This window comes from Mustela putorius, unplaced genomic scaffold (assembly GCF_011764305.1).
Source record: "Mustela putorius furo isolate JIRA1106 unplaced genomic scaffold, ASM1176430v1.1 tig00000585_pilon_pilon_pilon, whole genome shotgun sequence".
In the NCBI taxonomy this organism is placed as follows: domain Eukaryota; kingdom Metazoa; phylum Chordata; class Mammalia; order Carnivora; family Mustelidae; genus Mustela; species Mustela putorius.
In genome coordinates this window covers 1138747-1165018 of record NW_025421424.1, presented here as the reverse complement: position 1 = coordinate 1165018, position 26272 = coordinate 1138747, and the positions used below count along the sequence as shown (strand labels likewise).

The window sequence follows — 26272 nt, the reverse complement described above, 5'->3', positions numbered from 1 at the left end:
AATTTTTCTGGCTTTTTCTGTTCTGACCAACTCTTCGGATCATGTTTCCACAGGGCTATTTAGTAGCAGCATAATGAGGCAGAGGTGATGGGTTCCAGTCACTGTGAGGAACTTAACTTACTGCTGCTCCCTGTCACTAAAGGAGTTAGATGACAAAGTAAGAATGAATTCCTGCAAATCTAGTACCACCAAAAGAGAAAAGTCTCTTTATATAAAGGACATAATTATATTATTTTGTGTGGACAGGGCTTGGTGTATGTATATCTTGGATGACTATTTTAGTACCAGAATAATCCACAAAGCTTCCTGAAGTATTGCACTAATATTTGAGTTTTTTTGTTTGTTTGTTTGTTTGTTTTTGGCTCTGGAATTGCCAGAAATGATCTAACCATGATATTAAAATAATTGGATTTGCATTTATGGAAGTAACAGATAAACCAAGTTAAAATTATCTCAATTTGAGTATCTTATGATACCCAAAGAGTACACTAGCCAAGGTCATCATCAGCTTACTATAGTTTGTATTTAGAATCTATTGAGCCTTATACATGCTAGGCTTTGAGGAAACCTGGTTTCCTGGGAACTGATGGTCTTAGGTTATTTATCATCTCATTTTGTTTATCAAAATCTTGCCTAGAGTCCCCATGGCTTTTCTTTTCACCAAGGGCTCAAATGGAGATGGACTCTGATGCTTCTTTTATGGCTGTGGAAGGTTCTCTTGACTCTGAGTAGACTATGTTCTTTTCTAAAAACATGCCTTCGGCAAACAAAAGGACCAGCGTGGTGAAATGTTCTGGAAGCATCATCTAGGACCACACTAACCTCTTTATTTATTTTAAATATTCTGCTTTATTATGCCTATGAATGCACTTGTATTCTGTGTCCCAATTTTTGGCTTAGAAATTATAACCACTAGAGCTGGAACAAAGTGGCTCTAGTTTGAGCCTGACCCTTTTTGCCTTCCTTAGTGGAAAGGTAAGTTTTTGCTTTGTTTTTCTGGATCTTGATCTTTTCATTTGTGATGAGATGTTGGACCAGTCTCCAAGGCACTTTTTGTCTTTGGGATTTGACCATTATGAGCTTTGGAACAGTGCTTCCAAAGTTTTTTTGCGCACGCACGCGTGTGTGTGCGCGCGCATGTGGGTGTGTATGTGTTTAATGTTTTCATGATATCAAGCTCTTAGTGAATCTGGCTATAAACAATATGACAGATTAATACAGTGTAAGGACAAATTCCAAATACTTTGGGGGGTAGAAGTTAATGGATTGTTTCCCTTTTACCCAGATTAAATCTAGAAAACCTTCCTTCTCTGTGACGCTTCAAACTATTTTGAATTCTCCCTCTCAGAGTATATCCCCTCTTCGTTCCTGGCCAGTTTTTCTCTGCCTTCACAATATTTTCACAAGTCTGCCTCTCTCCTCCTGCTAGCTAGTCACTGTGTGACTTCCTTTAGTTGTTTCCCTTCTGCCATTAATAAAGTTGATAGTACTGCTACCTTTCAGGGCACAGACCATGTGATAGTCATCTTATTAGGCTTCCTCCTCTCTGTGTCAAGTGCTTTGTACATATTAGTTATTCAGAAATGGTTGTTGGTATAACTGAGTTTCTGACAATTCCTACCCAGTCACCTCATTAAGAACTTCCTCCAAAGAAACCTTTCTGGACTAAATTCAGACTTTGCATTCCCTTTATTTGCATGCCATAACACTTTTCTGGACATGTGGCTTGTGTCATATTAACTTTTGTACAGCTATTTGTTCTAGCTCTTCCTTTTGAGCTGTAAGTGAAGTCTGAGAGAAAGGCCCTCAGTGTTGGAGCTGGAAAAGTTGGGTTCTGTCTCTGCGAATTTACTAGGTGTGTGACCAAGGACAGTCACTCAGCCTCCCCAGGTTTCTGTGTTGCTGTTGTTGTTGTTTAACCTAAAAGAGGGAGGGAGGGAAAAAGTGAGGATGGATCTAATGATTCTCATCTTAGAATCCTGATTTTTGGCATCCTGGTTCCCTAAGAAGGTGATAAACTTCTCAAGGTCAAAGAATTTCCTTTTTCTACAATTTGGGAGAGCTTACACTGCTTGAAATAGATGGTACTTAGTAAATTCTTCCTTAGAAAATAACTGTTATTCTACCCCTTTGGTCAAGAAAGTTAAACCTGAGAGTACCCCTTTTGCATCACAGCCCGTGACCCGAAGTGGCTCTTGGAGCCACTCTAGGAAATGCTATTCTGGACTCGGACATCAGCAGCTAAGACCAGCACACCTTGTTAGTCCGGAAGTTGAGGGGTATACCTAACAGCTTTGCCTTTTTAAGTAAATGTGTTTATGGTTTGTGCTGCTTTCCTCAGTAAGATCATTTCCTTATAAGTAATGAGAGCTGTGTGTGATATGGTTGAAATCCTGTCCCTCGGCTGAGATGGAGAACTCACGTGATGCTGAGTGGGGCCCATTATCCCAACGGCACTCACAGGAATGCTAAGTCTGGCAAATATTAACTCAGGAACCACAGCAGCAGTGAGGAGACAGCTGTCTGCCCACCTTCCTGAACCTACCACATTGGGGGGATTTTCTGATTCTCCTTTCTTGGGCTTGAGCATTTGCATTTATTTCCCCTTTCATTCATTCTTTCTCCTCTCAAACAAAAAAAAAAAAAAAAAAGGGAAAAAATATAAAGGCTAAATCAAAACCAGAACATTGCATTTCCTCCATTTGTCTCCAACTGGAAACCCTGATGTTCTCCTTCATTTTGGAGCAGGAAGATTTTCCCCTTTTGCCTAAATGATGTACGGTATACTTACTCATCTTCTCTGCCTCCAACACAAGACTGGGCATTGGAAGAACTCCAGAGCCTTCCCAAGGTCTCGGGAAACAGACTCCCGTGCAGGCAGCAATTGAATGGATGGGTTGTGTTAGCAGCTCAGAACCAGTTTTGTGTGCTGGAGACGCTTTCCTCAGAGGAAGCATATGATAGTTATCCATATGGCAGAGAGGGGAGTGACATATTAGGTGGGAGAAAGCTAACACGGATCTGAATGGATGTAAAGAAACGACTTATAGCGAAAAGGGAGGAGTTGTGGTTTAGGTTAAAACCACAAAGGAAGTGAAGGACCTTACCACCTTCCTCTTTGTGGGTAGAAAATTCTCCTTTGGCTCATCTCAGGGGCTCTGTGAGACTGTCTTCCTACAGGAATATGTTTATTGCTCTTTGCTCTTCTAGGAAAGCACTGTGTGCAGTGGTTTGTGGTCTTAGAGAGTTTAGACACGATTTTTAAAGCATAAACATGCCCCATTGCCAAACCTGTTGTCCCAGGCATGCTTCCCTTATCTTAAATAGAAAAGCAAAGAATTAAAGATCTCTGGGAAATGAAGGGAAGAAAAAATATATACATAGTTATGTTCTCTTCCTAGCAACCATTTATTGAGGACTTACTATGTGCTAGGTATTTTCCTTATATTATCCCTGAACTTCCAAAAGTTCTGAGAGATAGGTTTTATTACCTCCTTTTATAGGTGAGAAAGCTGAGGTCAAGAAAAATCAATGCATGCTATGATCTTGAACCCAGAACTCTGGTATGTTTGATGGTAACACCTGTGCTCTATCCTGCCTCTTCTTCAAATCCGGTTTCAGTATTTCAGCCACTGATACTGAAAACGTGGAAGTAAGATTTGAAACCTGCCTTTGCTCCTTATTACCTAATGACCCTGGGCAAATTATTTGACCCCTCCAGGGCTTATGGGTATGTCTTGACTGGTATGACAATTGCTCAATGTTGGGAAAAGTCCTCCTTATTGGCTTCTTTTTAGAAGTAACTGATGCAACCAATATAAAGGTGTAGCATGTCAACTAGCATACAGTAAACTCCCCAGAGGATAGCCATGCACTAATTGTCCACGGGTCAGGTTCTAGACCAAACTGTGAAACGGTTAAAGTGTGCTTGAGGGAAACTTCCATCTCCTTAAGCTGCTCTAACTCCCCTCTCTCTCTAGCAAAAGATGCATCCAGGTGGAAATGGCTAAGTAACACTTGGAAGAGAGAAACCATACCTCTTCCATACTAAAACAAAAGAAGCAAGCCTTGGTTGTAGAATTCTTATTCCATCCTTCTAAAGCTTGAGACAAGAGCTGTTTTCTGGTTTATTATTTGGGGGAAGGTGGAGGTGATGAGGGGTAGGAATAAGAAGCCATCTGCGTCCCCATCTCCAGCCCCACTGGTGCACAAGGACCCAAGGCAGCCTTTTCATCTCCTGCTTCTTTTTCTGGCTGTGTTTAGTGTAGGGGCAGTTGTGGATTCCAGGTCTCAGCTGCTTTTGATCAGAACATGAATTTTAGAACCTGGCGACTTTGGGTTGCCTGGGTCTGGTTTTCATTGCAGATTTTGTCAAGATTTTACATTTAGATTGTATTTGAAAGAGTTTTCTTTTTTCTTCTCTCGCTATTTTGTGTGAACTTAAGCTTCCAGACTTTTCCTCCAGTTTATTTTATTTTAAATATAATATTAGGGTGCTTTCTTTTTCTGAAGACTTTATTTTTAAATAATCTCCGCACCCAACACGGGGCTTGAACTCACAACCTGGAGATCAAGAGTCGCGTGCTCCACAGACCAAGCCAGGCAGGCACCCCAGTGTATTCTCTTAATTATAAAAGTCATAACTATTCACTATAGAATTAGAACAAAAGAATAAAGAAAAATCTAATCACCCACAAATCCAGCATCCATGACTCTATTCACATTTTAATTCATTTCCTTCATTCTTTCCTCTATATGTATACATGTTTCTATATAAATTGTATCACAAATGTTTTTGCAAAAATAGGATATATACATTTTACATTCTGTTTTTTTCACGTACCTTTTATGTGAGATTTTTCGAATGTCATACGTGTTTTTTCAAAAGATTTATGGCTGCCTAATATTTCATTGTATGAAAGTCCCAGAAGTACTTAACCATCCCCATTCTGCTCGATGTTGAAATGCTTCTTTGTCTGAATTTCCAAGTTTCTACATTTCCTTTTTCCAAATAAATAATTCCTAGAAAGGGAATTATTAGGACAATCAGGGAAAGGAGTATATGCTTTTAATTTTTTATTTTAAAAAAGTATGTGTACCTGATTATTGTAATACTGACGAATCTGTGTAAGGCCTTTTCAAAGCCTCTTGATATCAAATTGATTTCGTAAATGTTGCTCTAGGACGGGGCAAACCCATCCCATGAACTGTTTTTGTTCAGACCATGAGCTAGCAATGATATTTAAACATTTAAGGGGCTGGGAAAAAAATCAAAAGAACAATATCTTATGACATGTTAAAATTATATAGAATTCACATATAAGTTTGCATGAAGAATATGTTTTTGGGACCCAGTCATGTTCTTGCAGTTACAGAGTGTCAGTGGCTGATTTCACTCTATAGTTGCAGAGCTGAATAGTTGCAACAGAGATTTCATGGCTCACAAACCTGAAAATATTTACTGTCTGCCCTTTACGGAAATAGTTGGCGGAAACAGTTTGCCGAGCCCTTCCTATGTAATCGTACAAATTGCTGATGGGATTTTCTTACTCTTTGTTAATCTGAACAAGTCAACAAATATTTACACCCTGAGATAGGCCAACACAGAAAATACAATTGATTTACTGTTTCTTCCATTTCTAGTTAGAATGAATGTTTTCATGAATTCAAGTGATTTTTTTTCCTATTAATTTTCTGCATTTGTGTTAAATGGTAAATTTTGAAATGTTAAAAATTGTAATGTCAAATTTCAACTTGGGTATTTTTTTCATACTGCTTTGTATGAGCTCTTTCTATATTAATACAATTATTTTCAGTCATAGTTGTTAAAATCCTATTTGTTGGAAATACTTTGCTTCCATTAGGTTGCTGGCTTTCTAGTTTTATGATTTTTCTTTTTACATACAGAACTTTACATTTTTATTTCATAAAATCTATCAATTTATTTATTTATTTATTTATTTTTCCTTTGATTTTATTCTAAGAACATCTTTCCCTGTCCCCAAAGTCAGATAAATATTCATCTATATTTTCTCGTCATTTTCTTTTAAATTGATTTATTTTTATATCTATCTCTTTAATTCCTCTGGAATTTATTATGCGATGTGAGATGAGGATCTTAAATTTTTTTTCCAAACAGTAGAATAATTATGTCAGTGGCATTTCTTGAGTAATCCTCCCTATACCTACTTATCTGTGATGTCACCTTTACTAAATTCTTATGTATCCTGGGATGTGTTCCTGGCCCACATTCCAGTTCTGTGTGTGTGTGTGGTCGTTGTTGATTTGTAACTGACCTCCACTTTGTTGTTCTTGATTAGGTCTGCACAGTACACAGCTCCTAGTTGGATTTGGGCATTATATTTTTTTCTTCCTCTGGTGTATTACTCCTTTACAATGGTAAATTTCAGTAGCATCACCCTGTCTCATGGTCAATTTGTCAGCAATGCAGTATGAGCTTATCTCCTAAAAGTACACAAATGGTAAGGAACCTTCCTACCAAGCAAGAGGTAAAGGCCAAGGCCAGGCCTCACACATATGTGACCCGTGAACCATAGCACTCATTCATAACCACTCCAGGTGACAAGGGCTTTAGCTTTTGTGACCTAGGAGGTTGGAGGTTTTCTGGCTGAATAGTATCAACTGGCATAAAAAGAGCAAATCTCTAGAAGGGGTTCCCAGAAGAGCTGTTACATGAGGCACAGCCCCTAACCTTCTGTTAACAGCTCACCCCAACCCGACCTTGGTTCGCAGTGGAGTTATTTCATTTACCAGGTGTGAAAATTGGATTTTACCACAGAGGAGGGGAGTTATTACCTATCGGGTCTGCTCTTTAGGGGAGCAGAGACTGGTATGGGATTTATTAAGAGATGGGCTCTGCATGGAACATACCATTAGAGATGTGTTCCTTTAACGTGGATTTGCAATCTTTGTCATTTGAGGAGCGCTGTTGTTGGTTTTTTTTTTTTTCTTTTCCTTTTTCTGTCTGACAGCCTTCTTTCCCTTGTAGATGGTGCACATCTTACCTAGGATCTGAATATTTTATACGGCACCATTCTGCCAAGACAGGGACCTCAGGGGTGTGACAAAGAGTGTGGCTTAGGGGGGATGGTGGGGACTGCCTGCAGTTTGGATGCTGATATTAGTCACACATGGATACTTAGAATGGAAGGTGGGATGATAAAATAATTTTTGTGTTGACTAACTGCAGTCTGGCCCAGGCCCTCCATTTGATGGAGGTATTAGGGACACTTAGACTCTCTCATGAGGGAATTCTTGAAAATTGAGAGTTTAGATTTACTTACCTCTTGTTAGAAGCTGTAGACAGCCTCAGAATTAGTATCTTTTTTTTTTTTTTAAAGATTTTATTTATTTATTTGTCAGAGAGAGAGCGAGTGAGAGCAAGCACAGGCAGACAGAGTGGCAGGCAGAGTCAGAGGGAGAAGCAGGCTCCCTGCAGAACAAGGAGCCCGATGTGGGACTCGATCCCATGACGCTGGGATGATGACCTGAGCTGAAGGCAGCTGTTTAACCAACTGAGCCACCCAGGCGTCCCCAGAATTAGTATCTTGTTGGCCACATCTGTTTCTGAAAAAAGACACCTTGTTTACTATCATGGCGGAGGAGGAGGTGGCTGAATTTATTATTGTTTAGCATTTCTAGCACACTTTGTTCTTGCTGAGTGCCTTAAACTTATTTATGTATGTATATTGGTTGCTCTCCAGCACTCCCATGAGATGAGTGGGTGATAAGTTTTATTATCACCTGCTTTTCCAAAGAGGAAACCGGAGCTCCTGAGAAGGGAAGGGACTGGCCTAGGTTTACAGCTCACAGCTCCTGTCCCTCAACAAAATGGTGATAAAGGCAGGCCCTGCAGCCCTCTTTTGCCTCCTCCCAATCCCCATAGCCACCCATGCCTCCTGCTGGATCCCACTACCCACGGTGTGTCCTCCCTCAATGTAAAAATCAACAGTATTCTGACTGTGCCAATGCTTTACATCTAACCACACAGCCTTCCTCACAAAGGCGCCGTACTCCCCTGCTTTTCTTGTGATGGTCCTGCTGGTTTTCTCCTTGCCTAGCTTGGATCCCTGGAGTCAAGTGTGACTCAGCCCCTCCACCCACTTCAGTTGCCCAGTGAGCCATGTAAATTCTGTAACCAAACGTCTTTGCATCTGTCCTCTTCCCTCTGCCACTGCCATTGCATGATTCAGGCCCTCCTGACTCCCTACCTGGACCCCTGTAATAGCCCTTTATGGGGTCCCCACACTTTCCTTCCTAAACTCTTCTGCCCCTTACATCTTTCCTAAGCACTCTGGGCTCGACCAATACCATTCCCCCTCTGGGTCCATTCTCAGCAGCTCCCCACCACCTTCCAGCTGAAGTGCAGATCCTTCGCCAGCACTCAAAGCCCACCTTCCTTCTTGGCCTTTTCTTCATACTCAGCCCCTAAACGATTTTCTTGGGCCTCAAGATCACCTCGGGCCTTTGGTAAACAGGCTCCAGCCCTAGAGGTTCTGACCTGGGGCGAGAAACCTGAGCGGTAACCCAGCCGCCCTGCTCCCCCCAGCTCCCAACCCCCTGCAGCCAGGTGTGCGCGGTCCGGCCCTCCCCCCCGGGTGCACCGCTCGCCCCCACCCAGGACGCTGGGGCCTGGCCGCGCCGTTCTCACCAAGCCGTGCGCTTTCAGACCCTCCTGGCTCTCCAGCTTCCGTGGCCAGAAACACTCCCCGCCTGCCCCATCTCCACCTGTTGAAATTTGTCTAATGCTTTAATGGCCCAGCTCAAATATGAAGGCCTTACTTCATGAAGACCCTCCTGATTGTTCCAAAGAGATGGGGTATAAATTCCTCCGTGTTAAAATTTGAGATCCTTTCTCAGTACAGCTCTGTTTTACAATTCCAGGCCCACCTCTTGCCTGGATCCTCCACTGTCCCTAAACTCTCACTTTAAATGCATCCCCAGAAAAGGCCCTCTGCGCAGAACTCGTCGAGGAATGCGGTGCCCCTCCCCCCACCCTTCCCCCATCCCCTCTCTCTTTTTAAACTTATCCTACTAGGCTCAGCTCAAGTATCACTTCCTCCGTGCCACATTCATCACGCTCAACAGTCTTTCTAGGTTCTCCCCTGCCCCCACCCACACTAAGTCACTCCCTCCTCTGTGCTTCGAAGCCCCTTTTGACCTCACAGCGCTCCGCCACCGTAGCTGACTTCGTGCTTTACCTATTGAACAACCCTGGGCAGTGAACTTGGCCAACGTTGTATTCCGAGGTCCATACTCAGTCCATCCTGGAATGTGGGCTTGAAGGAGTCTCTTTCCTCGGAGCCATCCCTTCCCCAGGACGCGCCTTGCTCCTTCCAATTCTCCCTACCATTTCTCATCTGTCTTTTCTGCACTTGCTTTATTCCGTCTGTTAGATCACAGGCACCCTTGAGAGGAGAAACCTTGCAGGATTTCCCTCTCTATCCCCCAGCCTTGTTCCTTAGCCGTGGCAGGAGCTCAATAAATGTTTGTTTAATTGAATTGTAGGGTGTTGTGCTCAACTAGCTGCGGAACAGCCCTATTTAAGGGGTTAACAAATAACACTGGGAGAAGTTCCTCTCCTTTGGGGGTATTTGCATTTTAATGGGAATCTTTAAAACCCGAAGGAAATGTTCTCTGATGGTGGGATTGCCTGCTTTGTAGGGAGGCTCATTTTTTGTGGTGCTGAATGGGGACTGGGGTAAGTTTTTCCAGTCCTGGAATTCTTCAACTTTTTTGTGACATGGATGCACCTTGGTTCTCCTGGTGAAGCCCATGGATGGAATTATGACTTTAAACACCTAGGATAATATATTGAGCGTTACAAAAAGAGTTATATTGAAATATGATCAAAATATCAAAAGCTTTAGGGCGCCTCGGTGGCTCAGTGGTTTAAGCCTCCACTCAGGTCATGGTCTTGGGGTTCTGGGATCAAGGCCCGAATTGGGCTCTCTGCTCAGCGGGGAGTCTGCTTCCCCCTCTCTCTCTGCCTGCCTCTCTGCGTACTTGTGACCTCTCTCTCTCTGTCAAATAAATAAATAAAATCTTTAAAAAAAAAGATATGTGGTATACTAATATATGCGCTTCTTTATTAGAACATTAATAAAAAGGTCTAGTGGCAGATTTAATAGCTACAGTAATTGCATCATCAGCAATGAGTATAAGCGATATTTGGAATATCTGCCACAACCTTAAGGTGATATAAAAATATCTGTGATTCTGTCAGTGAAAAAGTCATGGATGGCTCATACCACCCATGTTTATATTCGAAGGCAATGGTAAATTGGAGTTAGAAGTTAGTGAAAGTAAATGTATATTTTTCCTCAATCCGAAATCCAGCCTTGGTCTCCAGATGAACCTGGGATTAAGAGACCCTGCTTAGCTGCCCCTCACCGTGTGATGTGGGCGATGGGTAGTCCTGAAGCCAGGGTCAGTGTTTCCCACCTTGGGTGGCTTCTTCTATACCCTGCCGCTTCCATCCTGACCTCCCAGATTCTTCCCCCGCACCCCCCCCCACCTTTATTTCACAACCAAGGACAGTAGGCTAAATTTGCTTCACTTTCACTGGAGATGAGAAAGGAAAAACAAAAAAAGGATTATCAGGCCTTGGGGGAAGGAGGGGATCTTCAGTCCCTAGCCTGGGAGGATCCCTCTCCCCAGAGTTCTAAGCCTGGGATGGGGACTGGAGGAAGAGGGGTCGCTGTGAAGTGGGAAAGCAGGTGCAGAGTTTATAGGAGAATGTGTGCTGGCTCCTTCTAAATTCAGAAGTCGATGTGGATGCCAAAGAGCCCGATTCCAGCGCTGGTGCAGGCCCACCCTTCCCAAGAAGGTTGGTTGTTGGTCAGCAACTAAGTGAAATATCACAGCTCTGGAAACACCGTACTCCCTAATGCTGATGTTCTTTCTAATTTGGGTGAACGTGTTTATGCAGTTCTCTTTTTTAGCATCAAAACGCAGAATATATTCAGTCCATTCCTACTTATCCTTGTGTATTTTTGTCACTTAGAGGCAATTTTCCCCCACGTAGACTGACCCTGTTGGTTGCCAAGCCATGGGGCATGTACCTCTGTGCTCAGTGGGTGCAGGCTTGGAGAATATAAGGACATTTTAATATTAATAGGACTTGTCGCTACCAGGTGAACACCGCATAGGCCAAGGCAGACCAGCGTCCCTGCCCCGATGGTAGTGACACCAAAGGTTTTGTCCTTGATGTCTTCCTTTTCTCTTGTTTGCCTTTTTCTTTGGTGAACCCATTCATTTGTATTGCTTCAGCTCTTACCTCCGCATCTTCAGCCTGCCCTCTCCCCTGGCAGGACCTCTCCTCTTCAGGGTCCAGTGGTCGCCTATGATTCTAAAACTGGTCTTTGTTGCTTCACAAGCCAGCTTCACTTTTCTTTTCTTTTCTTTTTTAAAAGACTTTATTTATTTATTTGAGAGATAGAGAGAGCATGAGAGCAGGGAGGGCCAGAGGAAGAAGCAGACTCGCTGCTGAGCAGGGAGCCCCACCCCCCCATGTGGTACTCGATCCTGGAATCCCAGGATCGTGACCTGAGCCGAAGCCAGTCACTTAACCCACTGAGCCACCCCAGAGCCCCAGCTTCACTTTTCTTAAAAAAAGAAGCTTTAGGGGCACCTGGGTGGCTCAGTGGGTTAAAGCCTCTGCCTTCGGCTCAGGTCATGGGATCGAGCCCCACATCCGGCTCTCTGCTCAGCAGGGAGCCTGCTTCCTCCTTTCTCTCTCTCTCTCTGCCTGCCTCTCTGCCTACTTGTGATCTCTCTCTGTCAAATAAATTAATAAAAATCTTTAAAAAAAAAAAGAAGCTTTATTGAGATATAATTTACATACCATATTTACATACCCATTTTAAGTGCAAGATTCAATGATTTTTTTTTTTGTAAATTCAGTGTTGTGCAATCACCACCCAAGTCCAGTTTTCCAACATTTGCTTCACCCCACAAAGATACCCATTTGCTGTTGTTCCCTCCTCCCAACCCCCTAAACTGCTTTCTGTCTCTATGGATTTGTCTTTTCCGGACATTGTGTGTACATGAAATGATGGCATACGCGGTCTTGTGCATCTGGCTTCTTTCACTTCACGTATTGATTTTGAGGTGCGTACATGCTACAGTGGGTATCAGTCCTTCTTTCCTATTGCTGAGGAACACCCCACATTTCATTTATCCATTCAGCAGATGATAGACATTTGGATTATTCTCACTCGTTGTCCTCGAGGAATAATGCTGTGGTAGAACATTTGCATACAAGTCTTTGTGGGTCCGTTTTTATTTCTCTCCGATAGACACCCAGGAATGGAATTGCTGGGTCATATGGTAAACTTATGCTTAACTTTTTAGGAAACTACTCAGCTGTTCTCAAAGGCAGCTGTACCATTTCACATTTCCACCCGCAGCCCTCGAGGTCATCTGTCTTCTCTATCACGGCTGTCCTGAGTTGGCATGTGGTATGTCTCACTGTGGACCAGCATCATTTTTGAACCACTCTTGGTTCTAATCACAATGCCCCATCACTACTTCTACCCATTTTAGGCTAGAAACCAAACTGAAGCTTTTCTTCCTTCCTTTTCTGGTCACGTGCTTCAGAAGTGAGCCACTATAGCCTTCCTTAGATGGCGCCTGGTTGTGCAGTGTCTTCAGTCTCCCTCATATTAGTCCATCTGGGGCTGCCTCACCTCACCCCTAAACTTCTGTAGCCTTCCAGCTCCTCTCCCTGCCTGCTCTAGTTCTGTGGAAGTGCGGGACCTGTGTTCTCGTCCAGGGATCACACTCATTGTCATAGGACCTTGAGTGAGTGCTTGCAACTTATCTGAGCCCAGCCTCCTTCATTAAGTCATTTTACCTCTCTGAGCCCCAGTGTCTTCATGTGCAAGTTAAGAATGATAACAGGAAAAAAAAAAAAAAAAGGAATGATAACAGAGTCTATCTTACAGGATTGCTGTAAGTCAAACATATAATCCATGTAAAGCCCTCAGCACAGAGCCAGGTATAGGGGGAACACTCAGTGCTGCCTAAGATTATTATTTTAATGATTATTCTGACTGTTATTATTATTCATCATGATGGATGAGGGAGATCTCTTCCAAACTTATCCCAGGGTTATCGTAAGGATCTGATGCGGCTGTGAATCTGAAAGTGCTTTGAAGAACACCGCAGATTGCACCGGTGTTATTTTTACCCAGTTTTTCCCTGGATCAAGGAGAGAGGCAGCGTGGAATAGCAGCAGGAACACAGGCTTTGCTGTCAGCCCAGTGTTCAAATCTGGGCTGGGCTATTTAACAGCTGTGGGGCTTGGCCAAGTCATTCAACCTCTCCATCTTGATTTTCTCATCTGTAAAAATGGGTATAACTCTAAATCACACTCTGGATTACCCTGTGAAGAAGGTATGCCTGTTCCGTAAGCAGCTTTTGGTAAACTGCGGGTTTTGTTTCTGGTTTTGTTTTTTAACCTTATGGTATATCATTCTTGCATGCTTTATTTAAATTATATTCTATGGAATGAATTCCTACCCTATTTATTCAATTGTATTTGCTGCTGCATCCTACCACCTGCACTAAGAGAGACTGTACTCTGGAGAGCTAAGAGCTTTCACCCCAGAATGACTTGGCCTTTAATCATTTAAATCATTTAGCTACATGATTTTAGGGCAGTGACTTATCTCTCAAAGTATCTGGCCCCTCAACTGTAAAATGGGAACTATAGTTCATACAATGGGCCATTGTGGGTCCTAAATGAGACGATATGAACATAGTCAGAATATTGCTTGGCACATGCATATACCAAATACTCAGTAAAGGGCAGCTGTTATGATGGCTTGTTTTCATCATTACTATTATCGTTTTCTGCCCACACATGCTGTTCTTCTTTCGGTCTCTTGCTTGCCTCCTTGCCTTTCCCTCCTGGGTCACTGTCTCATCCTGGAACTGTTCAAATCCTATCCTTTAAGGCCCAGTTCAACTTCCAATGCTGCAAATGATTGCTCAAGATTCTACTCATTGCTTTTTTTTTTTTTTAACCCCCAGAAGTCCAGAGTTTGTTTCATGCTGTTATACTTGCAATACAATTGAGGAATTAATTGTGATTAAACTTTTTGTGTTTTCTCTATTGGACTAGACTGTAAGATTCATGACAAAGACTATTTTTGTTCACCTTTTAAAAAAGTATTTATTTACTTGAGAGAAAGAGACACTTGCAAGCACAAGTTGGGGGAGAGTCAGAGGGAGAAAGTCTCAAGCAGACTCCCCACTGTGCACAGAGCCTAGAGCCCCAGATGCAATGCTCACCTTAGGACCCTGAGATCATGACCTGAGTCTGAATCAAGAGTTGGACGGGTAAGCTTAACCAACTGAGCCACTCAGGCTCCCCTGTTTTTTCACCTTCTAATGAAATTTTCACTCAACTGAACTTGCCACTAAGACACATATTAAGTGCTTATTAATTTTTTATTACAAATAATAACTAAGAAATAAAACATGTAAAAGTCATTATGAAATCTTAAAACCAGGGGTTTCTTTTTTTTTTTTTAAGATTTTATTTATTTATTTGACAGACAGAGATCACAAGTAGGCAGAGAGGCAGGCAGAGAGAGAGAGAGAGAGGGAAGCAGGCTTCCTGCAGAGCAGAGAGCCCAATGCGGGGCTAGATACCAGGACCCTGAGATCATGACCCGAGCCGAAGGCAGCAGCCCAAACCACTGAGCCACCCAGGCGCCCCAAAACCAGGGGTTTCTTGATCACCTGCATAGTCTCCTTCATTGAAATGATTCAGCATTTATCCCAAGTGAATTTATCCTGAAACATAGACCAGAGTAGAGAAAGGGGCAGTGGATGGAGAGTCCCCTAAATCAAGGTCAGCACTGTTTGTTAAGTTAGTAAAGCATGTCTTTACTGACATAAATGACCTTGTTTTTGTATTTCTCATTACTTCTTGGCATCTCTCTCTAGTCCTTCCCTTCTTTCAATCCCAGAGGACCTATTGCCCTCAGAAAACCCTCTGAGCATCTCCTGGCTTCAGTTTCTGGGGAAGGTTCTCCATGCTTTAGAATTAGCCCTTCCTTTCTTCCCCACAATATTCCCTCAGTACAGTTAATAGTTAAGGAGAATAGAGATCTGGCCAGACAGATTATTAAAATAAAAAAGGCTTACCCCTTTGTTGTGTTACCCTTCCCAAAGTCTTTTGGGGAAGTGACATCTTGAATCCAAAGGTATGAATTTCTAATGGCAGAATTTAAAGGAATGTGTTAGGAGAATGGAAGACATACGAGTGAGTGAGATGTAAGCATGGGAATAAGTGAAGTGTTGAGGAGATAACCTCAGGGCTCCTAAAATCTTCCCCTAAGGCCAATTCTGTTATGAGAAAATGAATAACCAACATTTATTGGGCACTTACTGTGCAAGGCCTATCCTACATGTCTGCATGTAGTCGCTCATTTATTCCTCACACTATCCTTTGAGGAAAATACTATCATTGCTCCACTTTATGAAAGAGAAGACTAAACCCTAGAGAGTTTCAGTAATCTTTCTAAGATCACAAAGCCATCTGATGGTGGAGCTGGGATTCAAAGCCAGGCGAGCCTGATCGAGGGCCCCTCCACCCGGAAGTGGTTCTGTTGAATCTTGAGTCTCCCTGTATAAGCATTCTAGGAAATCAGAAGAACCAACTTCATGAGAAAAGCCAAGATGTCGTCATCATTGTCATCATCATGGCAACAGACAAGGTGTTGTGCCGTTGTGCACAGGGTGCTGTGTAGAACACTGAGAAGACAAGAAGTCATCTGGCCCCACTATGGGCCTGATCAACCTGACCCCTGACCCCTTCATGTTGCCTCAAATGCCTCCACTTCCATGAAGCAGTTTCTGCTCATGTCCCCCAGCCCCCATATATAATGTATCTCCTCTGATTGCCATTTTACTTTTGTCTCTGCTCTGCCACTTATTTATTACTTTCTATCTTGTATTGTGGTTATTTATATATACTTGTCACACAGCTTAGTCTTTGCACATTGCTGAGTCCTTTGCCTGACTCCTACGCATTCTTTGAGATTCCCCTCAGATCTTGTTGCATTCCCTGACTCTCGTGTCTGAATTAGATGCCTCTCTTCTGTGTGCCCCCAAACACCTGGTATTTATCCATTTCATAGCATTTATTATAATTGATTATAAGTGTTCACTTGTCAGTATTTTTAACTAGATTGATCCCAGGTCCCAGCATGAGAGGACTTATCTTACATTTACTTGAATCTTTGGTACCTTGCATGATGCCTGGCACTTACTGAACTACCCCCCTACAACCCTCCCCCTTTTTTAAATGAATGACTCCCCTGTATAAGTCTGATTAGACTTTAAGGACAAAATTTGATACACTGAATACCCGATTCATTTTTTGTACCTCCCCCAAGATGCCCTACACTTAGTAGATGTTCACTTAATATGGCAACTACTAAATGATTGCAAAACACAAAGAAGTGTACGATTTTGTTCTCAAGATGCAGGTCAAGACTTAAAAGGTAGAGGATATTAAATGTTTGTGTACCCAGGTTATGTTCTAAAATGGGTGATCTAAACGCTTTACTTCTATAAAGAATAAGAAAGAAAAGAACATTTTTTCTTCTTTCTGAAGTTACTTGGCTAGTAAATTGCCATCCAATATTCAATCAAACCCAGGTCCAGGTGATTCTCAAGCTGATATTATTCCTGTTATGCCACACTGTTGATCTTAGGGCAGAGGGGCCCTATAGTATATAATAAATGGGTCTTTTAGGAAGATCTATCGGGAAGAAGCATGGAGAATTGGCTGAGGAGGGCAGGAATGACTACTTGGAGGCTATTACAACAGACCCAAGTTGGGAGCAGAAAACAAGAAATTGATTTAAGGGGAGATTTGTGGATACCGGTGACTAAGAAGAAATAAATAGATGGAGATTTTGAGTCAGAATGAATGCCAAGGTTTCGAAGCTAAGTTAAAGGTGATGAATACAGAGGTGAGACTTAATTTTGAAAGACGGTGAATTTGTTTTTTTGACCTGTAAAGTTGACTCTAGAAGACCAAACTGATTAGGTAGAAATACAGGATTGAAGTTCAAGAGACCTAGGATGTGTTGGTCATCTCCAAAGGGGCAACGGCTGAAGTTAGAAGAATGAGAAAGATGTTGTAGGGAGATTTGAAGAGAGGAAAGATGAAAGAACAAAAGGCTTTAAGGAACATTCACAATTAGAAGACAAAAAGAGGAATTTAAATCAATGAAGAAACAGACATCTAGGTATATATCTGAAGGAAATGAAATCACTATCTCAAGAGACATCTGCATGCCCATGTTCATTGCAGCTTTATTTACAATAGCCAAGACATGGAAACGATCTAGGTCTGACCATCACAGATGAATGGATTGAAAAAAAATGTGGTGTATATGCACAGTGGCATATTCTTCGGCTGTAAAAGAGAAGGAAATCCTGCCATTTACAATAACACATATGAAACTTGAGGATATTATGCTCACTGAAATAAGTCAGAGAAAGACAAATACAGTATGATCTCATTTATAAGCAGAATGTAAAAAACCCCAAACTTACAAGAACAGAAGAGATCGGTGGTTACCAGAGACAGGGAGTAGAGGGTGGGGCAAAATGGTGAAGGTGTTCAAAAGGTAGCAGTCTTCAGTTATAAGATAAACAGGTTCAGGGATGTAATGTACAACATGGTGACTATAGTCAACGATACTGTATTACATATTTAAAGTTGCCAAGAGAGGAGATCTTTAAGGTTCTCATTACACACACAAAAAATTGTAACTGTGTGCATGGAGGGAAGTTAACTGAACTTAACAGGGTGATCATTTCACAATATATACATACATCAAATCATTATATTGTATACCGTAACTTATACAATGTTATATGTCAAAAATATCTCAATAAAACTGGGTGTGGGGGGGACACAAAACCAGAATTTATTTTATCTTGGAGTTCAAACTATAAGAAGGGAGAGGTTATTCATTGGATGTTTTGGGTGATTAAGTTTGACCATGTTGAAGAGAGAATTCTGGTAGAATGGTTGGTTGGGTTAATACCCAGGAGGAAAAGGAATTATGAGAATATAGATTACCCTTTGGATAAATTGAGAATGAAAAGGAAGAGGGAAAAAGAGTATTGGAGTACGAAAGATCTTACTGAGATACTAAAGCAAGGGGGTAAGTAAATGGAAGACAGAAAACCGAGCAAGAAGCCTCTTTAGTGGTGGGGTGAGATGACAAGGTAGGTCTTACAATGTAGGAGAGGTAGCAGATAAAATTTGGAATAATTGTTGTGGGAAATGATATAGGAGGTTATAAAGATACATGAAGGAGTTGTCAAGTAAATAGAAAGTTCAGTTGAAGTTTCATTGCCCCAAATTTGGTTGGGACCCACTTTCTTTGGTTTTGTGGGTTTTCTTGTTTTCTAGTAATGTCTGGAAACAAAAATGTGGGTACACCTCAGCATTAAGACTTTCCACTACTGGAATGATGGGTGGCCAAGGATTCCAAAAAGGCACTGCGGCAAATGAGAGCAACCTGGATGCAAACCATGGTGGTAGAGTCAAGCAGCAGTGGTTGGGCAGCAGCTCCCGAGAAGCTGGGGAGAGGATGGCTGTGGGAAGTGGGAGGCTTCCAGGATGGAAGGTAGAACCCAGGAAAAGTCAAATAGGTGTATCTGAAGGTCAACATTCTGAGAGAAATGCCTGGGAGAAGAAAATGAAATGAAATAGTAGAAATATTTACCCAGAATTATTGTTGGGAAAGAGGTGAAGAAGAAAATGAAATAGTAAATTAGTGGAATTTAAAGAACAAAAGGGATGTGGGACAATAATGACAGATGTGAAGAACTGGCATGAAGATGAAGAGATTTGGGGAGAAGTTGTTGGAGCACATGGAGTAACCCAGTTGTTTCTGGTTCAGCCATCATGGGCCGTGTGAAATTGGAAACCTGGGGAAGAGGATCAGCATTGATGTATCAATCATTTAGGGCTCAGAAAATAGCAGGCTGGAAGTCACAAAGTTTGACTTTAAGAACGCAGACAGTGAGGGCAGGAGACAAAACCATACAGGTTTGAGGTGATGGCACCTTTTTAAGAAATCTGAGTGTCCTATCACAGATCTGTCTGAGCGTTCATAGAGAGGGTGCCTCTAATACCCAGACTGTGGACAGCAGATTTGTGGTGACATAGGAGACCCACACTCACATCAAAGTGCCAATGGTCCTAGGAGGAGCTCCTGGGAAGGAAGGGGGTGGGAATATTGATTTCTTCCTCACAAAAGAGAGACTTAGCCCTAAATTTTCCCAGTATGGATGAATCTCTAAGACTCCCCATTGATTTAAATGAACTCATGAAAGCTGGGATAGGGAGATTTGTTTCTTTTTCATGGGCAACCTAACAAAGACATTGTTTGCGGGCTCTTTTCTTACAGCATAGGGGAGGAGCACTGTGAAAGTCAAGACACCATTCCCTCCTAACCCTTCATTTGCAGTCACAAATGACTCTCTTAGTGGTATTCCTTTGGGTTGCCCGTTTTGGTCTGGACAATGAGGTAGATGAATTGGTAAAAAACAGTATAAGAAGTAGGAAATTGTGGACAAACCAAGGGCTTTGACCAAGGCAAGAATTTGGTAGGGCCTCTTACAGCCTTAGCACCAGCTGGTTGAGTGGGCTCAACCTTTCTGAGTCTTACTTTCATCATCCCGAGGGTAGAACGTCATGTTCTCTTCTACAATGATAAATATTAGTGGGAATGAACAACCCGCGGGAGTAAGAACAGTGCTGAAGAGTGTTGGACTTAAATTCTACTCCCTAAAAATGGGCATAATCTTGGCAAGTCATTAAACGACTGCGTCTTAGAATTCTCCTCCATAAAATAGGAGGGGGTTCCTTCCAACCCCAAAATTTCGGGATAAGTTTATCAAGAGCTGAGGGAACAGAAGCATTTTGAAAGCAGAATTTGCGGTAGAGAAGGTTGGAGGAAAACTGAAATAAAAGATACGGTGATTAGTTGGAGAACTAAGAAGCCAAATTTATGCTATCCATGTTTGCATCACAGTGAGTGCTTCTTGTCAGTATGAGAAGCAAATTTCAAAACGGAAAAAAAAAAAAAATCAAACCCAGGTCTCTTTCACGTCAAAAGCCGTTATTTTTACCAATGTTACCATTTGGATTAAAAATGATTTCTCTTAGAATTTCTAGAGTAGCAGAAACAGTTTGAAGTGTTTATTTATAAGATGCTTTTAAAAATGATTTCATCATTATCCATTAGTATTTATGTATAGACAGCCTGCAAGATCTTTATATAGCCAAATAGAATTCATTCTCAAGTGAGATGGCAATGAATGGAAATTAGAAAATTCAGAAGACAAAAATTCTAGTAAAATAAACTATGATAGAATAAATACTATTTTAAAACGCAGTTCTATCCCACGTGCAAATGTAGCTAAGTTAACATTGCTATGGAGACTCTAACCTGTAGATTTCATGACTTGTAACACACGTTCTTCTTAATATTATTCCTCCTTCACCCTGGAGTTGCACATTTAGTATTCATTTACATTTTTCTTCTGGTTCAGTAAATAATTTTGACTTTTGACACATAGAGTGGAGGGTGTAATGCCTAGTAAAATGGTTAAGACTTTTTTGTACGTGTATTGTTAGAATGAGCTTGTCTTTGAGCTTTGTAAGTAGAAGTGACCTGGGCTGGAACACTCCACTCAGGAGCTTATTTTAGCAGTGGTTTTCGCTTATAGGTCCACTCTGTAAATCCCTTTTTTCCATCTACTTCTGCAATCCCAAATGATTCTTGCATATTCCTGGGTTTAGCTGTCTTTCCCTACATGTGTACCTTAATTTTTCCTCCTGTCTTCTTTTACAGAGGTTCTCACCTATTGCCAAAACATGACAAAAAAGTATTTAAAGTTTTTTTAATCTTTTTAAAAAAAGATTTTATTTATTTATTTGACAGAGAGAGAGAATATAAACAGGGGGAGCAGTAGGGGCAGAGGGAGAGAGAGAAAAACGGGCTTCCCATTGAGCAGGGAGCCCACCTTGGGGCTCATCCCAGGAGCCTGGAATCATGACCTGAGCTGAAGGCAGATGCTTAACCATCTAAGCCACCCAGGCGCCCCCGACAAAGAAGGATTTTAATTATTTCCCATTTGGAATCCTTCAATTGATCTTAGATTTATATTGTTTATATGTACAATCGTGTTTTTTCTTTATATCCTCAGTCATAATGGGAGACAAAGGGGAAACATCTGGCTGAGAAAAAAACAGTTTTCCGTAGCATCTAGGCTGGAGACACATGGTATAGAAACTTACATGGTCACCCAAGAATTTTAAGTGGTTTGGAAAGCTTTATCATTCAGGGTTCTCCTGCAACATCCTTCACAACCAGCACCATTAGTTAAAAGATTGCCCCCAAGGAAGTTTTCCTATTTTATAAGCAGGGAAATTGACACAGAATTAATTATCCTGGTTAAAACTATGGGTGGTAGAAGCAAAAGCAAGGAAAATTTATTTACTTCTCTTGGCCATGTTGCCTCTGTCTTTAGGGAGAATACGCAGTACGTTATAACATAGGCAGTCTTGACTGAACTGATTGAGAAAGGCAGTGGGGCCAGTGCTCGTAGTTGCAGAAACAAATAAGATCAAGACTCTACAAAGCACATACACAGAGATGGAACAGCAGTGTGTTCTGGGGAGGACTGTGAGTAGACAGGTCTGTATAATAATAGTTGGTCACGGCAGCAACAAGGGCCACAAAGATAAAACAGGAGTAGCCGGAATCTGAGCTTTATTCAGCAACGTGCGTCGTCATTTTCCTTCTGAGAAAAAGTGCAGCCTAATGGGTTATCCTCTCACTTCACAGGGGACGGTGCCGGGATGCCTCGGCTTCGAGCTCTGCAAAGCGCAGGCCTCCCGAAAAATCAGGGGAGCGATACTCCGATTTAAAAAAGCGGTCGTGAAGCCGTTCGAGGATCTGAGCAGAAGGTCCTCTAGGGCACTAGCTAGGTAGCGATGCGTGAGCGGGGCTGGGCTGGGCCCGACGTGGAAGGAGAGACCCTGCAACAGCCACCGCGTTCGCAGGACCCTGGCAAGAATCGGCTTTGGAGAGGGTGGAGAAGAGTGCAACCCGAGAGGGGCCTGCTCTCTTGGGAGGGGAGAAAGCCGGCAACCGCCAGCACCGTGCACTGATTGACGGCTGAAGACCGGGGACCGGAGAGCGGATGGGGTAGGGTGGTGGCATCCCGGAGGCGTGAGGGGGGTTGCCTTGAAGGAGGAGGAGTAGGCTGGGACCAGCGCAGCAGGAAAGTGTGAGGGAAAGACCCCTTCCTTTGGCAGCTTCCTATTCGTTTCTGTCAAAGATGGCCAAATTTCCCCGCTGCCCTGCCCCCCTCCGCGCTTTCTGCTGGTCCCCTCGGGTTGCTCCCCAGTGCTGCGGCAGGCGGTGGGGAGGTCCGGGTGAGTGTGCGCGCCGGGAGGACGGTGCGGGAAAGAAGAAACGCTCCTTGGCCGCACCTCCCACCCCACCGGCCCTTTGGGAGGCTTTTTTAGTTGAGAAAGAGGACTCTGCCTCTTTAAGGTGGGGAGTAGGCGTCACCTCTGGCCGGGTGACGAACTGGGGCGGGGACCGGTGGGCGTGTCCATGCAAAGCAGGAGGTGGTGCTGGCCGTGGGCGGTTCCATAGTAAAATATTAGAAGGAGGGGCGGGGTCAAGGAGGCGAGGCCACTCGGTGGGCGGGGCTCCGGAGGCGGTGCCTCTCCGGGAAGGCCTGGGAAGGGGAGGAGGAAGCGGCCGGGTTAGTACCATTGCGCGCGTTCCGGGAGGGGGACGAATGACATTCCCTTGGAGGGGGGCGGGCCCTTCCCGGCGGCAGGCCTTGAGCCGAGGCGGGGAGGGGCAGTCCCCATTCCCCCGCCGGGCGGGACTCCGGGGCAGGGGGAGGGGGCACTTCGCAGCTCGCGTCCGAGGCGGGGCCGGCGGTACCTTTCGAGGCGCGGTGCGGCTGGGGGAGGGCCGAGGGGAGGGGGAAGGGGCGGGACCGGGAGGGGGGAGCCGGAAAGGGGAGGCGCCGGCGGACAATGGAGCCTATGTGTGCCTGCGGGAGTGGGACGGCGCCGCCGCCGCCGCTGCCGCCGCCGGGGGGAGACGCTGCGCCGCCGCTGCCGCTGGCCCCGGCCCCGGCCCCGGCCCCCCGGGGCTGAAAGCCGCCCCGGACCGAAGCCCCCTCCCCTACTCCGCTCCTTCTCTCCCCTCCTCCACTCCCGCCTCGGGGGTAAGTGGCACCTCGGGGGGGGGGGGAGGGGAGGACCGGAGCCGGGGGGTTGGTGGGCCGGGTTCGCGTCCGCGTGTTTTGAGCGGGTTTGGGGGCAGGGGGAGCCACCGCCGCGGAGAGCGGTGGGATTGGGGGGAGGGAGAAAAGGGGTGGGGGTCGAGGTTGCGGATGTAGTGAGTTGAGTCTGGAAACCTGTGGGGGAGGAGGGGGGGGCTTTTGCCCACCGCTCTGTGAGCGGGGGGAAAGAGACCTCGGCATCTCTCGATTTTTTTAGAGGTTGTGTCCCAAGCAGCGCTGGGAGAGGCTAAGTGAGGAGATGGGATGGTCCCAGGGTCCTGGGATGAAGGGGCTTTGGAGGGGCGAGATGGAGAGCTAAATAAGGGAATTCAGGTTGAGTTTGGTGGGGTCTGTAAGACCCCGGAGGTGGATAGAGAGATAAAGGGGACTTTGCAGGCCAGTGACTTGTTGAAGGATGAAGGGAAGTGAAAGCTAAAAAGCATGTATGAGTAGTAAAGGGCTCTAGTAGGTGAGGTGGTGATGTGTAGGTCACTGAGTCATTGTGGGGGTCGTGGACACACCAGTGATTTCCAAAGTGGAACCCTGGTCATTGACCTTTGAAAGTTGCAAAGGCTATTAAGATGTCACTGGTTAGTGTTGGGTGAGCCTGGTGAAATGGAGATATCCTAAGGAACACAACATCAGGGTTGGTTATTATGTTCAGAGGGACGGGCAGAGGCCTGTAATATTGTCGCTGGGGGCCTTACCTGAAGGTTCCCAGGCCTGAAGGAGGAGGCCTCAAATCTGTCCTCCAGGGACCCTGGTCTGTGCTAGAGAGGAGGGACTTAGAGTTTAAATTGCAGTCCAGTTGGGGACTGAAAAAGTTAGTAGACAAGGCAAAGAAATGGACATAAAGTATCTATCACTTGGCGGAGAGACTAAGATGGGATGGAATTGGTGTGAAGTTAGGCTTTGAGGTAGACTGGCAGTGACTGCAATGGGAAAGTGATTTCGTGGCTGTGTAAAGAGATTCATTTGGGTCAGTGATGCGTAGAGGGTTACTAGCATTTGAAATATACAAGATGTAAGTGTTCATTCTTAGATCAGAGATTTGGACTCTTGTGCACAGAGCACAAAATAATGAATTGGAAGTAGCAGGTAGGAAGGATGAATGGTAAAATAGTTGAGAGATGGGGGTTGGGAGGGCAAAAAGATATGGGTGGGTAACAGTCATGATTGTTCGTGGAGATTCTGCAACATGATCGCTCTATTGATTTTGTTTTTTGTCTTGATACTAGTGATTTGGGAAGTTTAGCAAGGAATTAATGTTACTGTGAGTAATGTTTTGGTCCTAAGTACAAATTTAAGAAAGACATCCTTATTAACTATTGAAAAAAGACTCAAACTGTTGAAGACAGAGATGAGTTAATAAAAGGAGAAGTTAGTTAGATGATGTAAGGATGCTTTGAAGATGAGGATTCCACTAATTAGTTGTTTAAATAAGAAGAGAAAATTTAAGGCAGAATTGGGGCAGGGGTAACATTTCACAGCTTTAGGACTGAGGATCTAATGGTATTGAACCATTATAATATTATTTTGTAATAACAGTGTTGAAAGTAAGGTGATAATAGTTCCACAAGATATGGTAGGTAGATAAGGAGCTCATTGACTAAAAGATGAAGGAACAATTCCACACTGTTCTCTTCTTAGAAGGCAACTTGTATGTAACTTAGCTTTTGAGCTCAGGATCCCTGACTTGGATTTTTAGATGACGAGCATTGGTGAAAAAGTACTTATGTACATTGGAATTTATTCTATGAGATATTTGCTTTTGTGAATCAAAAGAAGATGCTTTCTGGCTTATAGGGGTTAAAAAAAAAAAAAAAAAAAGAGGAAGAGGTGTCCCAAGCATTATAATCAACTAAATATTTGCTCATGATGATTTGGTATAATGGGTAGAGCCTTGAACTTGGAATCAGGAAACTGGCTCTCCCATTGACTTTTAGGACTTTGAACCAATCTTTTGTATTTATCGTCTAGTTTTCCCGTTTATGAAGTGGTGAGACCACTGCCCTAACCACTCATGACCCATTGCGGCACTTAACAAGTGAATGCCTATCTGCAAAGTGCTTTGAACGTGTCTGAGAATGAGACATGATGTAGCCCAACTTTTTTCTCCCTTCTAAAAGATTACTCTGTCTCAAGAACAGACCAGATTCAGCCTTTGTAACAATTACGGCAGTATAGTTGATCAAAGAGTGAAAAGGAGTACCTTATACATCCATCTTGTTCTATCGTTTGGGTTTTGATTTTCTACTAATATTGAAAGATGATACCTCTTCCCCATTTAGTAGGAAGTTAGTTGTAGTGATGACAATTGTGGAATGTAAGAAAAAGTCCCCATGGAAGAGTAGGAATATACGTACTGTGAATGCTCACCTAGGCAGATGCCCATCCTAAATTTTAGTGACTTTGGACATGTTACTTGGCTTCGTGGTGCCTTAATTTTTTTCCAGCTATGAAGTAATGTTGGTGGAATAACTTACTTGTCTGTCTGCCCTGGTGATTATGATATTAGAATCTGTAGGAACTTTGTTTTAGAACAACTTTATTTGTTCTTAGCCTCCTATGTCCTACATACCCCTTTGGCAACCTAATGAAGTGTAAGACCTCTTTCAAGACTTGGGTTTTTTAAATTCCATAAAATGGAACACAATAGTCTTATAAGTGAATGGTAACAGTTAACAAAATATTAAACAATTATGATACAGTAATTTATATGCTTCTTTCTAACCTATTAAATAACAGAACGTAGCTGTACTGTAATTTTGAAGTAGGGATGAGTATAAACATTTTGTTGGGATATCAGCAACAAGTATAATGCCACGTGGAAGTGTCCTGTGGTGCGTCTTGGTGACAGTCACAGGATTGCTAATACTGCCTACCA

At 43.3% G+C, this 26272-nt stretch overlaps 1 protein-coding gene across 11 annotated transcripts in view; it reads left to right on the top strand.

Moving 5' to 3' along the window:
- The window catches only part of BCL9 (BCL9 transcription coactivator), a 95926-nt gene that overhangs the window by 48511 nt on the left and 21143 nt on the right, over nt 1–26272 (top strand). Inside the window, exon 1 of one of the 11 annotated variants that reach the window (XM_004779615.3) lies at nt 21926–22283. The exons of 8 other annotated variants lie outside the window; for them this stretch is intronic. The gene's annotated coding sequence lies outside the window, so the exon portion shown is untranslated. Of the gene's footprint in view, nt 1–21925; nt 22284–22751; nt 22852–23101; nt 23329–26272 lie in introns of those variants that run through there. 2 more of the 11 variants (XM_004779616.3, XM_045081818.1) reach the window with 2 other exon arrangements.